This window comes from Melanaphis sacchari, unplaced genomic scaffold, assembly GCF_002803265.2.
Source record: "Melanaphis sacchari strain LSU unplaced genomic scaffold, SCAv2.0 Contig221_pilon_pilon, whole genome shotgun sequence".
NCBI classification, from domain to species: domain Eukaryota; kingdom Metazoa; phylum Arthropoda; class Insecta; order Hemiptera; family Aphididae; genus Melanaphis; species Melanaphis sacchari.
This window is the reverse complement of record NW_020271098.1, coordinates 654,737-668,663: the sequence shown is the minus strand read 5'-3', so window position 1 is coordinate 668,663 and position 13,927 is coordinate 654,737. Positions and strand designations below refer to the sequence as shown.

The window sequence follows — 13,927 nt, the reverse complement described above, 5'->3', positions numbered from 1 at the left end:
TTAGGGTATAAATCGAATTTTATTGATCAAATCTATATTGATTAGTAAGTTAAAAGCAGAGGGACGGTTGCTGTATTTTAGATCACGCTATCATTTATCCCTGATAAAGAGAAAATTAGATTCTATAAGTAGGATTTCATAATTAAATAATAATTGTTATAAAAGAACTTTAAGCTTAAATAGTAACTTTATAAATAATCTATAACAACTTACCCTTCCTAAGATAATAAATTGAAAGTAGTGTCGATAAATGTTCTCTTTTCTCATGTTTTTCAAGTCTTATACAAACGTTAAATAATTAACTTAATATTCTATTTATCATGTAAACAGATTGTAAATGTCATTTATAAATGAAAAATAAATAGAAGGACCGCATCCAGACCTTATTAAAAACTTGGAAGACAACAGAAACGGCTCCTGTAGTCCTGTATGAGTTAGAGTTTTTCTTTTAAAACGAATGAGATTTTATTGATCAGTGTACCTATAGTGTACAGTAAAATGGTTATTGTGAAAACGAAATTAGAATTTGTAAGATATTTATATCGTTGCTATTGATAAGATATATTTTGATAAAAGTTTTTAGAATCTTTTTGAAAAAATTAGTAAGAGACTAATTTATTAACTTGATAATGAGAATTATGATAAAGTATTTTCATAAATAGGAAAATAAGATATTCTAATTATTGCATTTATTAATTACCTATTTTTATTTCTATATCTAACCCTTGGAAAAACTTATAAGAAGCAAGAAAAAACTGGAATCATATTATTGAGAAAATATTAAAAAATAATATAAATATAATATACTTAAAAATATTTACTTATTCGCCTGTCTTGTTCGCTTAGAATCGTTTTTTGTATAAACAATGCGATTTATTGTTGAATTCAAATTGAACACACTCATTATTACAGTAACCTACTCAATTTGGAGGTACACTCGAAAACTACTACATAGCTGAGCGACTTCTTCAATTTTTGTTTTTAGTTCTTTAAGAACAATTATAAAAAGGAAAGATTAGCATTAAAAATGCAAGCCTCGTTTTATTACTTATAATATGATAACAATCAACGATAAGACGTAATAAGCAATAGCATTTTACATTAAGATCGTAAAAATGACAATAGATATTACGTAGTAATTCGTTAGATTCAAAATGTTATTTAACAAAGCGATGAAAACGAAATTAAGACTACAGTATGGTAGGTCTTGCCTGTAGGCTGTAAAGTATAACGAAGACAAGTAATCAAAACGTAACAATCACTTACCCATATTTTAATCTATTCGATTAATTATACGCATGTATCATACAAAAATACAGACTACAGAACTTCCACATTTTGTTTCTTAGATATTTATTTCAGATTATTCATGTCACTCACTATGTGATTTATAATAAATAATAATTATTCTCTGTTTTGTATAGACGAAATGAAAAATTTTTGATAAAAATTTAAAAATAAACTGATAGAAATCAATACATATAGATGATCATTCTAAATCCATAATATGCAAACGATTGTTTTATTATTGATAATCTATAGTAGGTAAATAAAGTCTAGTTAAATTAAGCCTAAATGTATTTATATTAACATTATTTGATATAAAGATCTGATTAAATTTACATTCAATAGATACAATATGTATAGAAAAAAAAATAGGCTATATTATGTAGTTATAATGTATTACTAAAAATGTATTGTTGCCTTAGGATTAAAAATAAAAATATTTGCTGACATAATTGTGAATAATGCGTGTGGATAAGTGTATATAAATATATATCTGAATGACTGTATACCATTCACATTCTTGAATTTTGATTGTCTTATTACAATAACATTCACTTCCGCGTGCATCGTAATACTATAAATACGATAAATTATCATAAAATAGCCTTTTTATAGTTGTTTATTACGATTTACGTGATTCGAATCACGTAGTTTTACAGTTTACCTACTTTTGTACGCCTCTGGGCATTTTTTTCAATTCAAGTCTTGTTGTTTAAAAAAAAAATCTGATAGAATACACGTCATAAATAAGTTACTGGAACAGATTAAAAAAAAAATTGCTTTCGTTTGATCACCCCATTTAACAGGTTGTATATTACCGAGTTTAAATTAAAACGTACAGTATAATTAATATATACATAATAAAAGGAATCGAAAAAATAAAATAAATAAGAATTCTACTCTTCGTCCTTTATATGATGGTCCCCTACCAATAAAAAAAGCAAAACTTAATGACCTACTATACCTAAAGCAATTTTTAACCAACTCCGATGCACAACAATTCTATGCTACACTCAAGTCAGATGAAACAGATACAGATGACGTAGATGTAGAGTATGCAGATAATATACCAATTGATGAAAATGAAGATGTATAACAGGAAGAAAAGATCAATGTCAATATTTTTTTTTTAATTTTTTTTTTTTCTAAAATTTAAAAAGTAAATTTAATATTTTTTTTATTCGTTATATGACGTAAAATTATTTTTAAAACTACAATAAATATTTTTGAAATATTTCGTTCTTTATTTCTTGGGTTTTTGAGTTCTGAAACTTTAAAATTGCAATACTGAACATTTTAGGAATATTGACTACTATCGTTTTTCCCCGTAGCCCTTCATATTCTAACGATTCTTTCTTTCTATCAACATAGGTCGTGTTAAGATTTTTTCAGGGTGTGACTATATAAATTAAATGTTCTATATTTTGTAAATAATTGATTATCTACTCTTATCTTGACTATAAATATATATATATATATATTTTAAAATCGTAGGTAAGTGAATTTAGTGTTGGGCTAAAAATAAACCCTATGATAAATAAATCATTAAAGATTATAAAGCTTATAATTTAAAATTAGTAAATTTTAATAAATAATCAGTTATTAAAATCTCCAATACTAAAGAATTAAAAATTTAAGATAAAATATTGTTTATATAAAATAAATTAAATTTTACTATTAAAAAAAAAACGAGCAGTTCAAAATTCAAATTAATCATACACTATGAGTAAAACACTAAAAATGCAATCATTTTTTAGTTTTATTTGTATTAGTTGTAAAATACAATTTTAATTATTATTACATTTGATCTACTAATATATGGATGGTGAGCATTGATGATAAAATCAAATCATGCAAATTTAATGATATTTATAAATTTTGAATGAGAAATAAATTTATTATACTTATAAACTTTAATCATCATTTAAACATTGAGTATTATCTAACATTGACGCCGTGTATGAGGTATGTCTATTATTTCATTTTTTATAATAATGTCCAACAGTAATTCAAATTCTAAAAGTAAATCTTTGTAATAAAATACTATTTATAATAAATGAACCATATATTTTAATAAACATGTAGGTATTTAAACAAGTATATAGTATATAATTCATAATAATTTGAAGACATTACAAATTAAAATATTTTAGATGTAATAATAAAAACAGATTTGATGTAAGAAAATAAAAAAATAAAATTGAAATTTGTACAAAAGCCAAGCACTATAATAGTTTGATATTTTATGAAAGAGATTTCTGAGTATAAAATTGAAAACTGGAATGTTGAAATGTTATGTTTTTCGTTATTTTATTATACGGAATGGAAGATTGTATGAAACGTTATTAAAACAACGGAAATTAGAAGTTTTTAATTAGGGTTTATAAAAATACATAAAAAATGAATAAATTCACTATGTGAAGAATAAATAAATTCCCAAAATGAAGAAAATCTAAAGAAAAAAATAAAGAACTAATGCGTATGACTAATCATTTTTATACTAATTAAGGAATATTATGTTGAAATATAAACCGCTTTTCTTCAATAAAAAATTCTTCTTTGCTACTGTAAATTATTTAGTTAACAATATTTCTAAAAATATTGATGAATCAGAGTAAAAATTCAAATGACTAGTTCATGAGTTTTTTAAATTTGTATACTCAAAATAAAATATTCATGATAATTGGTTTAAAAGATATGGGGACCATAATATAATTTTTGAATATTTTAAATATTTTTTTTAAATAGCCCAAGTATAATAAATAGTAGATCCAATATTATATCAATATTTTATTTATGTATATACATTTTTAAGGACTATTATTTTTAGTACATAAAAGTTAATAACCAAGAAGCTACTCGTTTAAATTTTGAATTAGGTAATTATAAAAAATTTGATTTATTAGTAGTACGGAAAAATTCAAGAATTTGAAAATGTGGTTTTAGAGTAATTTCATTTAAAAATTTCAAAACTCAGAATATGAATAAATGTATTATAAAAAAAAAAAGTTGGGTTTATTATGATGAAACCTAAACATATCTTTGGTATTTATCAACTACGAGTAGATACTAATGAACTAAATTATTTATTTAAAACTTAAAAGTAAATTTTTATCAAAATTCGTTAAAATTATCAAATATTGTAAAATATTGTTACATATTAACATTTCAACGAAATTATGGTTGATAATATTATATAATGATTAATTGATTAATGATCTTACTATATACTAAAAACTAACCGATTTTATTTTGTAACGATCGAGTGACGTACACATTACCAAATGCATCGTAGCGTGCACATACCTGCAAGCGCTATACAAAAAAATACTGTAAATAATGCTAATATAATTTTATGTTAAGTGAACTTTCGCCAATTGATTGTAATATAATATTATGTGCATATACGTATATTAATATACCTACGGGTTATTATTATATAGTTATACATTTAACAAATTACTAGAATAGCTGGTAGTAAATAAGTACATAATATCAATTAAAAATTCAATGATGCAACATTATATAGTTGTAGTTTATAACCGCATCGGGATATTGCAACAGCGTTCATTTGAAATGCATTTTTTAACTCCGCTACAGGTATGTAGCCGTAGCGTCTGCGTCACCGAGGGAAAAAATATCCGTCTGAAAATGTCTCCGGGGAACAAATCCGTATATCGTTCCATTTCTTATATACGGTAACAATATTATTATTACATTAAACACGGTATCATCTTTTGCAACGATGTTCTCAAACTTCGTTAAAACATACGACGACGGACAAAATATAGTCGTCGACACCATGCGATACTATACGAACATATCTGCGCGGCCGCCGTTAACGAGCGGGCCGGAAAAATACGAATGTCGCAAAATATCCAATGCAGCATCGTAACATTATACGTATAATATATTTACGATAAATTTATAATTATATTATAGTCGGCCTGTGTATACTACCGAAATCTATAGTACACATAACATACACTATATGTGCATATATAATATATTTGTAATCGTATTGTATGAAACATACGTACAACTGTAAAAGAATGTTCATTATTTTGCGTTACAAAGTTTATTGTATATTAATAAAATGTCGTTACTTTGATAAAATTCATTGAACATAGTTTAAACTTTAAATTGATACTCCCACTGGTGCAGAATCCATAAATACTTCAAATTCACCAATCGCTACCGCTTGAATGTAACACACAGTAAGTATTTGTTCACATAATAATATATAATAAATACTCTGCATGTAATACTGTTATAGGCCACTTAAAATTTTTGTAGTGATAACTAAAAATATTTACTTTTGTATTTAATATTACAGTTTATCAATTATATTATTATTGTTATATACATCAGTCAATGCTGAAAAAATATTATTATAAATGTAATACTCAAAGCTTAAAATAACTATCATAATATAATTGAAAATTCTATTTCATGAACTAATTTTACAAAAGTGACTTCTGTTTACACACCAGTAAATAGATATAACAATAAATAACGAGTCTATATTTATAAATACGATATATCGTTTATAGATCGATTGTTGTTTGAGTTTTGAAGTTGTTTCCGCGACAATATGAACTTTTTTTGAATTTTTCTGAACTTTGTCAATTAACATGAATAATAGTACCATGAAAAATATAAATATAAATTATAAAAAAAGTTATCTAACCAACATGTAATAATATAATATACAACATTTTGTTTCATAAGACGAGTAATACGACTTTGTGGAAAATAGGTAGGTACTCTAAAAGTTTGAAACAGGTCTAATAACTGAGATTTTAATCAAACACAGAAGCTGTAGGTAAGACATAAAGATCACACATATTTTCAACGAGTTCAGTCAATAAGAAGAACATAAATTGAAACTTAAAATGAGTCATTACATAGCAAAAAGTTTAATTCCTGATCAAATGAATGAAAATAATACAATATTTTTTTGAAATAACTTACAATTAATATAACTATATAACATTCAAACTTTAAGTGAATAACGGTAGACACAATTAAAATATTATTGTTATAAATTTTAAGATTATCGTTACTATAACTATGTACCATTGTTATTATTGAAATATTACTAAATATTTCTATATTATAACTCTTATGTGCACACATGGTATATAAGTAAATTAATCATATTTTTATTTATATGATAATAATATTTTGTTATATTTATTTTTACTTTTTTACGTTTATTATTATTTTAACATATAACGGTATAAATTATAACATTTTTCGTTTAAACGATGATAATTTTCCAAAATTTCAAAGCGAATAAAAAAAAAATTGTCTACTATTTTTATAATTCTCAAATACGATTAATAATGTATCTACGTTTTTTCTAATTATATTGAATTTCAAAAATGTTATATTATTTTTATTTTTGGATTTAAAATTACACAAACAATAATCGAGAAAAACATTTAGAAATAATGGTTGTTTTCCATATAATGTTGGTATATTCAATTTTTAATCCAAAATCAATCTTTTTATATTATATTATAAATATAATTTAAGACAGCTAAAGTTCAATATTTACTAATTATTAATCTAATATATATTTTTTCTGTGAGCAACTACTTCATAAAATTGTATTTATTTAGCTTTTATTATCTAAAAAATGGTATTAATTGAAAAAAAAATTAGAATGAATTTTACAGGCTTTTTTAATATTTTTAAGTATTTTGCGTGACGTACAAGACAAAAAAATAAAAAAATTCACATATATATTTAAAAAAATAAAAATATTTAAGTATAATTTATAATTTAGAAATGAGCTATCTAGATAATTAATAAAATGTTTTTTTTTTTTTGTTTCTTCAGTAACTGAAAAATTGTATACTGATGAGCATTGAGTATTCTTCCCACTACCTAATGTCTAATGACTATTGAGTAATGTTACACCTAAAATTACTATATAATATACATTTAATGTACCTATAATACTAATATTATACTTAGTACTCATATATATATTTAAAAGTAATGATGATAAAAAATGATTCTTAGCTAAAATAGGTAACTATTATGTAAGCTTTTGATAAATTAAAGAATATATAAACTAATTTGAAAATGAAATAAATATGAGAGTGGTATTTATTAGGTCACATAATAATTTTAAGAACATTTAAAATTATTATATAGTGTTTAGATTTTGTAAAAAAACAATAGTGTAATTTATTGGTTGTTTACAAATCTTCAACAACTTCTTGCAATTTATTCAGGAAACTACGTATTTTAAAAACAATCTCTGTTTATGAATTTATAATATTATATATGCATGTTATAAGTGTTGTATTTTAAGCTTCTCTATTATATGGCCATAAAAAGTATAAAATAAAAACATCACATCATTGTAAAATTCATATCAGCCTTGCACTGATCAAAATCTAAGAAATTAGCATTATTTCCGATAGCAATCAATTTCACATTAAATCAAACTTTAAACGAATATGAAAGATGTATTTTCTATTTTATTTTTTTTATAGTTGCTATAGTTTGAATAAAATTCATAAGAAAAAAAATAATCGAATGACACGATATAACATCTTATACAAAACATTTACATGAAATACACATATTATAATAAATAATTGGGAACCTATCAAAATTATTTTAATAGTCTTGAAGCTGATAATTTTTATTCTTCAGAATACAAAAAAAATTGTATCTTGTTAAAAATAGGGTTGATTCTCAAAAATATCAAATTGTGGTCTAGCTTTTTATACATCTTTGATAATTGCTAATAGGTAATTAATAATACGACCATACAATTCTAACAATGATCTTTCTAAGCTACTTTTATTTGCAGTGTACTATTTCCGATGTACAGATGAGTTTTACACATGAGCCAATTGCAGGAGTACAGTTTTTTTTCAACTAGAAAAAAACAAAACAAAAAAATACATTGTAAAACCAAAGGTACATTTCTCTTCTCGCTCAGATTCTAAAAATAAATAGATTAGAAAAAAAAATATACGTATATTTGTCATCTGCTCTTTACCCTCAAGCATTAAACAATATTAAAACTAAAACAAATATTTATTATGTTATATAGCTAAACTATAATATATTACAATATTAGGTACTTCACTATTATATAAATACACAATAATAAAAATTAAATCTACAGTCAGAATATTAGCAATCATTTGTTTTAAATAACTAATATTCTATTATTTTATTATTTCTGCGTATAGTTTATACGCATAAAATAATCCAACCAATTGTTATTATTTAAATTTTGAAATATTTGAAATATTAAATAACATTATTAGCATTTATATGCAAAATTATTTGTAATTATCAATGTGTATTTTAATTGACATACGGTTTACTGTTTATTATAATATGCATACAATGTCATCATGTGGAGATTCAAGTAGAAAAACGTCAAGATTGGCTATATAGTGTTAGAAAGTGCTACAACAAAAAGTAAATTTTTAATTACAATAAAAGTGGTGGTTACTTGTTTTTCTTACACAGTAAATTTGAGTCAAATTTTACAGAGTAAAAAATAAGATTTATCAAAAACTTTAGCTGATGTCGCTGTAGTAAAGAGAGGTTTAAAACTTTTCGAGAATATGTTGACAACCATTTCAAAGATATATTTAATGAAGTAACTTCAATTGCTACCAAAGTAAATATTGAAATAAAAATACCCCGTATGTTCAGTATGTGGAAGACAAACTAATAGAGTAACCATAAAAAAAAAGTAAAATTTGTCTTGAAGAATACTATCGAGTATCAATTTATATTCCTTTCTTAGATAGTATTTTACTATAACTACAAACTAGATTAAATAAACAGTTTAAGAAGTCATATCACATGAAAAGTTAATTTAAAAAAATATTAAACGTCAATTTATTCTACATGTGTATAAAAAAAATCAAAGACATGACGATCGTTCAATTAAAATTATAAGTTTTAAAATTATAAAGAATAGTTTTTATACGTTAGATTACGAGGATTTGAAAATTAATTTGTAATAGAATATTCATTTGTAGAAACATACAAAAAATAATTCAAAAGATTTTATTAAAATTCAAGTATTTTTACGATCAAAAAATATTTCATCATCTAAAAGCGAATCAATGTCAGCTGCAGTTAATGATAGAGAAAAAATATTATAATTTTTACATTTTGCATATACTATAAATTTATAATTTTTGAGTATGGTTAATACTATTTAAGGCAGTTATTTTAACGAACAGCATTCATTATTTACAAAACTACATTTTTTTTAGATTCTAAACGGAGTGATGAATATATTTAAATAAAGTTTTAAATAGTTTCTAGTCAAAATAAAACTATCTATTTTTAAAAACTATTGTGTTTTTTAAAATGTTTACTTTTTTGAATGACAAAATACATTTTTAATTTCATATTCTGAAGCATAATATTTTTTGGAGTATTTCGATAAATAAAAATGAAAATTCGGTTGATAATTTTATGAATTATAAGTACTTATAGTTTACGGGGATATCCAGCAAAATATTGTTCTATTACTCCGCTTACCTAAACTTTAAATACTTACTTATAAGTTATAATTCATAAGCTATTCATATGAATTTCAAAATGTGTGTATCGAAATACTCCGAAAAATATTTTGATTTAGAATATAACATTAAAAATATATGTTATTTAAAAAAGTAAAAAACTTAAATATAACAAAAAAAATATTAAAAAATTGAATAAAAAAATAAATTAATAAAATGTTTTATATTGTCTAGAAATTATATAAAAATAATATTTTTAAATGTTAAAAGATTTTGAAATATTAAGTGTTGTCCGATAAAATAATCACTTAGTATACGTTCATGGTATATTTATATTTTATTTGTTGTACTCTATTTTACTTTAAATTTTTTACCATTAATGACTTTTATAATAATCATTATATACCTCTGGTATTTAATTTGTTACTATCAAAATGTGATAAAGCCTATAAATATTGTATTTATATTTATATTAGTATTCGAAAATATGAATCATGTATGTTCAAATCTAAATTTTAAGTTTTTGCCATTTGAAATAAAACTTTCCACTAGCATATTATTTCACTTTTTTAGATGGAATATGTTTACAATATTGTTTTGACCTTCCATTTTTATAGCCACTTGAAATATCAGATTGATTGTTAAAACTAATTTCGAAAATTATATTAAAAAATACAATCATCATCTGATTATTTAGTTGAAAATTTTAAAAGCAAAAATATTGTATTTTCCTCACAATTATAGGCATACAGATGTAATAATTAAGCACAGACAACAAACGCGTATAAATTATTTCACAAGCATTTTAATTTGTGTTTTTTTTAATGTACATCTGTCAATCATTTAATTTATAAAACTCTTTATAGAATTTTAAACAGATACATAAATTTTGTTAAAATTATACAAACAAAAAATAAAGCCACGATAAAAAACATCAAGGCATTAAAAAATTTAGAGATATATCTACATCACCAATTAATTCTATAAAAATGTTTAGTTACAAAGTAACAAAAATAATTTTAAAATAAAAACAATAAAAATTAAAGCGATCAGACAATAACGATGAAAAATTTTTAACCTAACCAAAATAGTTATAATATATTTTATGCTATTTATTTAGCAATGTTGCTAAATTTATTGATTTATAAAGTATAAATATGAGGCACAAAAACTATTTTAACGTTATTTAATTTTATTAAGCGCAATAGAGATTTTTCTAAATAAGTACAAACACGCTTCCCCTCTCTCAATATCTAACCAGTCAATTGAATCTAGAAATAATATTAGATATAGAATATCGCAATAATTTGGATTCTAGAAGTAGAAATTTGTCATTATTCGATCTATTTATGCTTACAAGTTTCAAATTTTTTATACAAAAATTTGATGAACGTATAAAATAACGATTTTTTTTTTAATATTAAACTTTAAATGGTATTTCTATAAACTTCTACTACACTTATATTATAACTTTTAATTTTACTTGTATTTTTGAAAATAATTTTTCTTTTATTGAACTTTATACACTATGTAATTATACCTATCTTGAATAAAATTACAATATTATATGTGATGATAGAAATAGATAAATATTGTGATAAAAACTTATATCGTCAAAACATTATAATTATACATAAAATCAGCTATCCCTAGAATTTAACTATTATTATGTATTACAACAAAACATTATTGATTCTTATTTATTTCTATAATAACATTTCCATATTGTTTCATAGAATTTCAAATTTATAAAATATAGCCATAAATTTAGAACTAAAGACAACTAAAATAATTTCAAGCTATACAACTATCATCTTGAATGAAAAAACGTTTAAAATTTATTTTATTCAACTACCAAACATTGACAAATAATTGTGTATTAACAATTAAATATTACGATATCATGATAATACGAATAATACGATGATATCGAATGGAGTAGTCTGAAGTTAATTACAGTGTTTGTCATTTTTCAAAAGTCGAATAATATAAAAAATATCCTGACTAAAATTTAAATTTGTTCCCACATTTTAATAACTATAATTGATAAAAATTTGCCACAAAGTGTTCTATTTATTTATCAACACTATTTACTATTAAAATTTGAATAACTAATACTTTACTTAGATAAATATATTACACTTAAAATTATCGTTTAATTGGTTTTTTGTAATATAATTTAAAAATGCACTTTAATTATTCTTTAATAACGTTCTTAAATATTATCAACAATTATTAATTTATATCCAAACTATAATTCTTATTTATTTTTAATTTAAAAAAAATAAACATTTTTTATTTTAATATACAAATATATTATGCATGAAAATTTTTTTAAATATTTTAAAAATGTAATGTTAACAAAACATTTTTTTCACTACTTGATATTTTGTCAAGCAACTAGCTTTATTGAATTACAACATTGAGATTTATATTCAATATTACTTCGAATATAATTTGTACATAGTATATTATAGGGGGTATGAACAATAGAATTATAAGTATCTCTATGTTAACAACTTAATCAACAGATTAATATCAATGAGTTAAATTAATTAAACAACAAATTTGTATCATGGCAAGTACAGTTAACTAGTTAAGAAGAAATCATATAACTTTTTTTTTTAATCGGTTATGTGGAAAGGACTAATTTAATTAATTATTAATTGACAGTACAAAAATTTTACTAAAAAAACTGCCTTCAAGGAAAAAATGAATAATGCATTATCTGCAAATATTAAACAATAAACTCTACTATCTCAATAAATATATTTTCAATGTTTAGTATTTTATGATTAAATAATAACAGAAAAACAGGAATATTATACATTATAATATTACAGTAATAAATTTCAAAATACGTATATTTTCAGTATGACTAATTATTATTATTTAAATCGTTTTTATTATTTAAACTTATTATTGTATAACACTGCTTTTCCGTGTTTTTTCTTCAGAATTTGAAAATAAAATATATTTTAAAATATTTCAAAAGAATGCTGCTGATAAGTAGGTATAATATATTAATATACTAATTTATAAATATTGAAAATTATATTGATTGATAACGTATTTTAACTAAAAAATCTTATCTAATTATTTTAGTAAGTATGTATATTTAATAATTACGTGTACATTAAAATAATTAAATAATTTTTATGTTTGCAGTTAAACTTTTTATATTTCAAAACTAAATCATTCCATTGTACACGAATATTTTTGTAGCTAAAATTATGCTGATTACGCAATAGTTTATAAGTAATTAAAAAGGTATACTAAGAATATTGAAAAATCTAAAACCAAATTTTTTCACAGTCTTCATCATTATATCGACACTTGTGCTTATTATTTGAATAATAAAAAATAGTAAAAAAAAAAAAAAATTATTCTTTAAACTATAAAAATATAGAATATCAACTATACTGTTGTGTCTATTATATTATGGGAGTGAGTATTTTAAAAATATACAATTATTATTATTATTATTATTATTATTATTATTATTATTTTTAAGGTACAAACCTTTTCTGCGGTTATCCGGTAGTCAGACGAACGGTGTTAAATGTACACGCGTGTACGCCGTTTGCGTGCCGTTGGCGTATAAGGCAGTGGCAGATCAAAAGCCTGTTGCGTGCAACGCCGTGTGTGCGGACGACGACGACGATGACGACTCAAAGGTGTACGGATCCAAGTTGTGGCACTAACGTGCGCGTGTGGTGCCGGAGAGTGAAAATATTATGTTTTTGTTGCGAAAAAAAAATCGACTCGATCGCGGATATCAGACCAACGACGGCCGCATGCGATGACGAGATGTGCTGGAAATGGATCTAATATGTTATTATAGATAATATTAAATACTATAGTCAGCCGCGATATTTTTTTAAACGTCGTGTGCGGCTTGACACCCCATGACAACACGTTATATACACTAACTCCGCGTCGGTCCCGCCCCCGCAATCTTTTACACCATCCGCCCTGCACGCGCGCCCGCGCGAACGCTATCCCCCTTGCCTTAAACGAAACATCCCCGCAACCAATATATATACTAACATTAGTTATATATACCTATGTACTTGCAGTAATAATATTGCTTCAAAGGGTCTGTTCAAAAAGCATGT

At 23.3% G+C, this 13,927-nt stretch overlaps 1 protein-coding gene across 2 annotated transcripts in view; it reads right to left on the bottom strand.

Annotated features, from left to right (window-relative positions):
- LOC112594170 (prothoracicostatic peptides) overlaps positions 1 to 13,692 on the bottom strand; it is a 32,892-nt gene extending 19,200 nt beyond the window's left edge. For both annotated transcript variants that reach the window (XR_003114641.1, XM_025338826.1), the window contains exon 1: positions 13,332 to 13,692. The gene's annotated coding sequence lies outside the window, so the exon portion shown is untranslated. The remainder of the gene's footprint in view (positions 1 to 13,331) is intronic.
- Between the last annotated feature and the right edge of the window lie 235 nt (positions 13,693 to 13,927).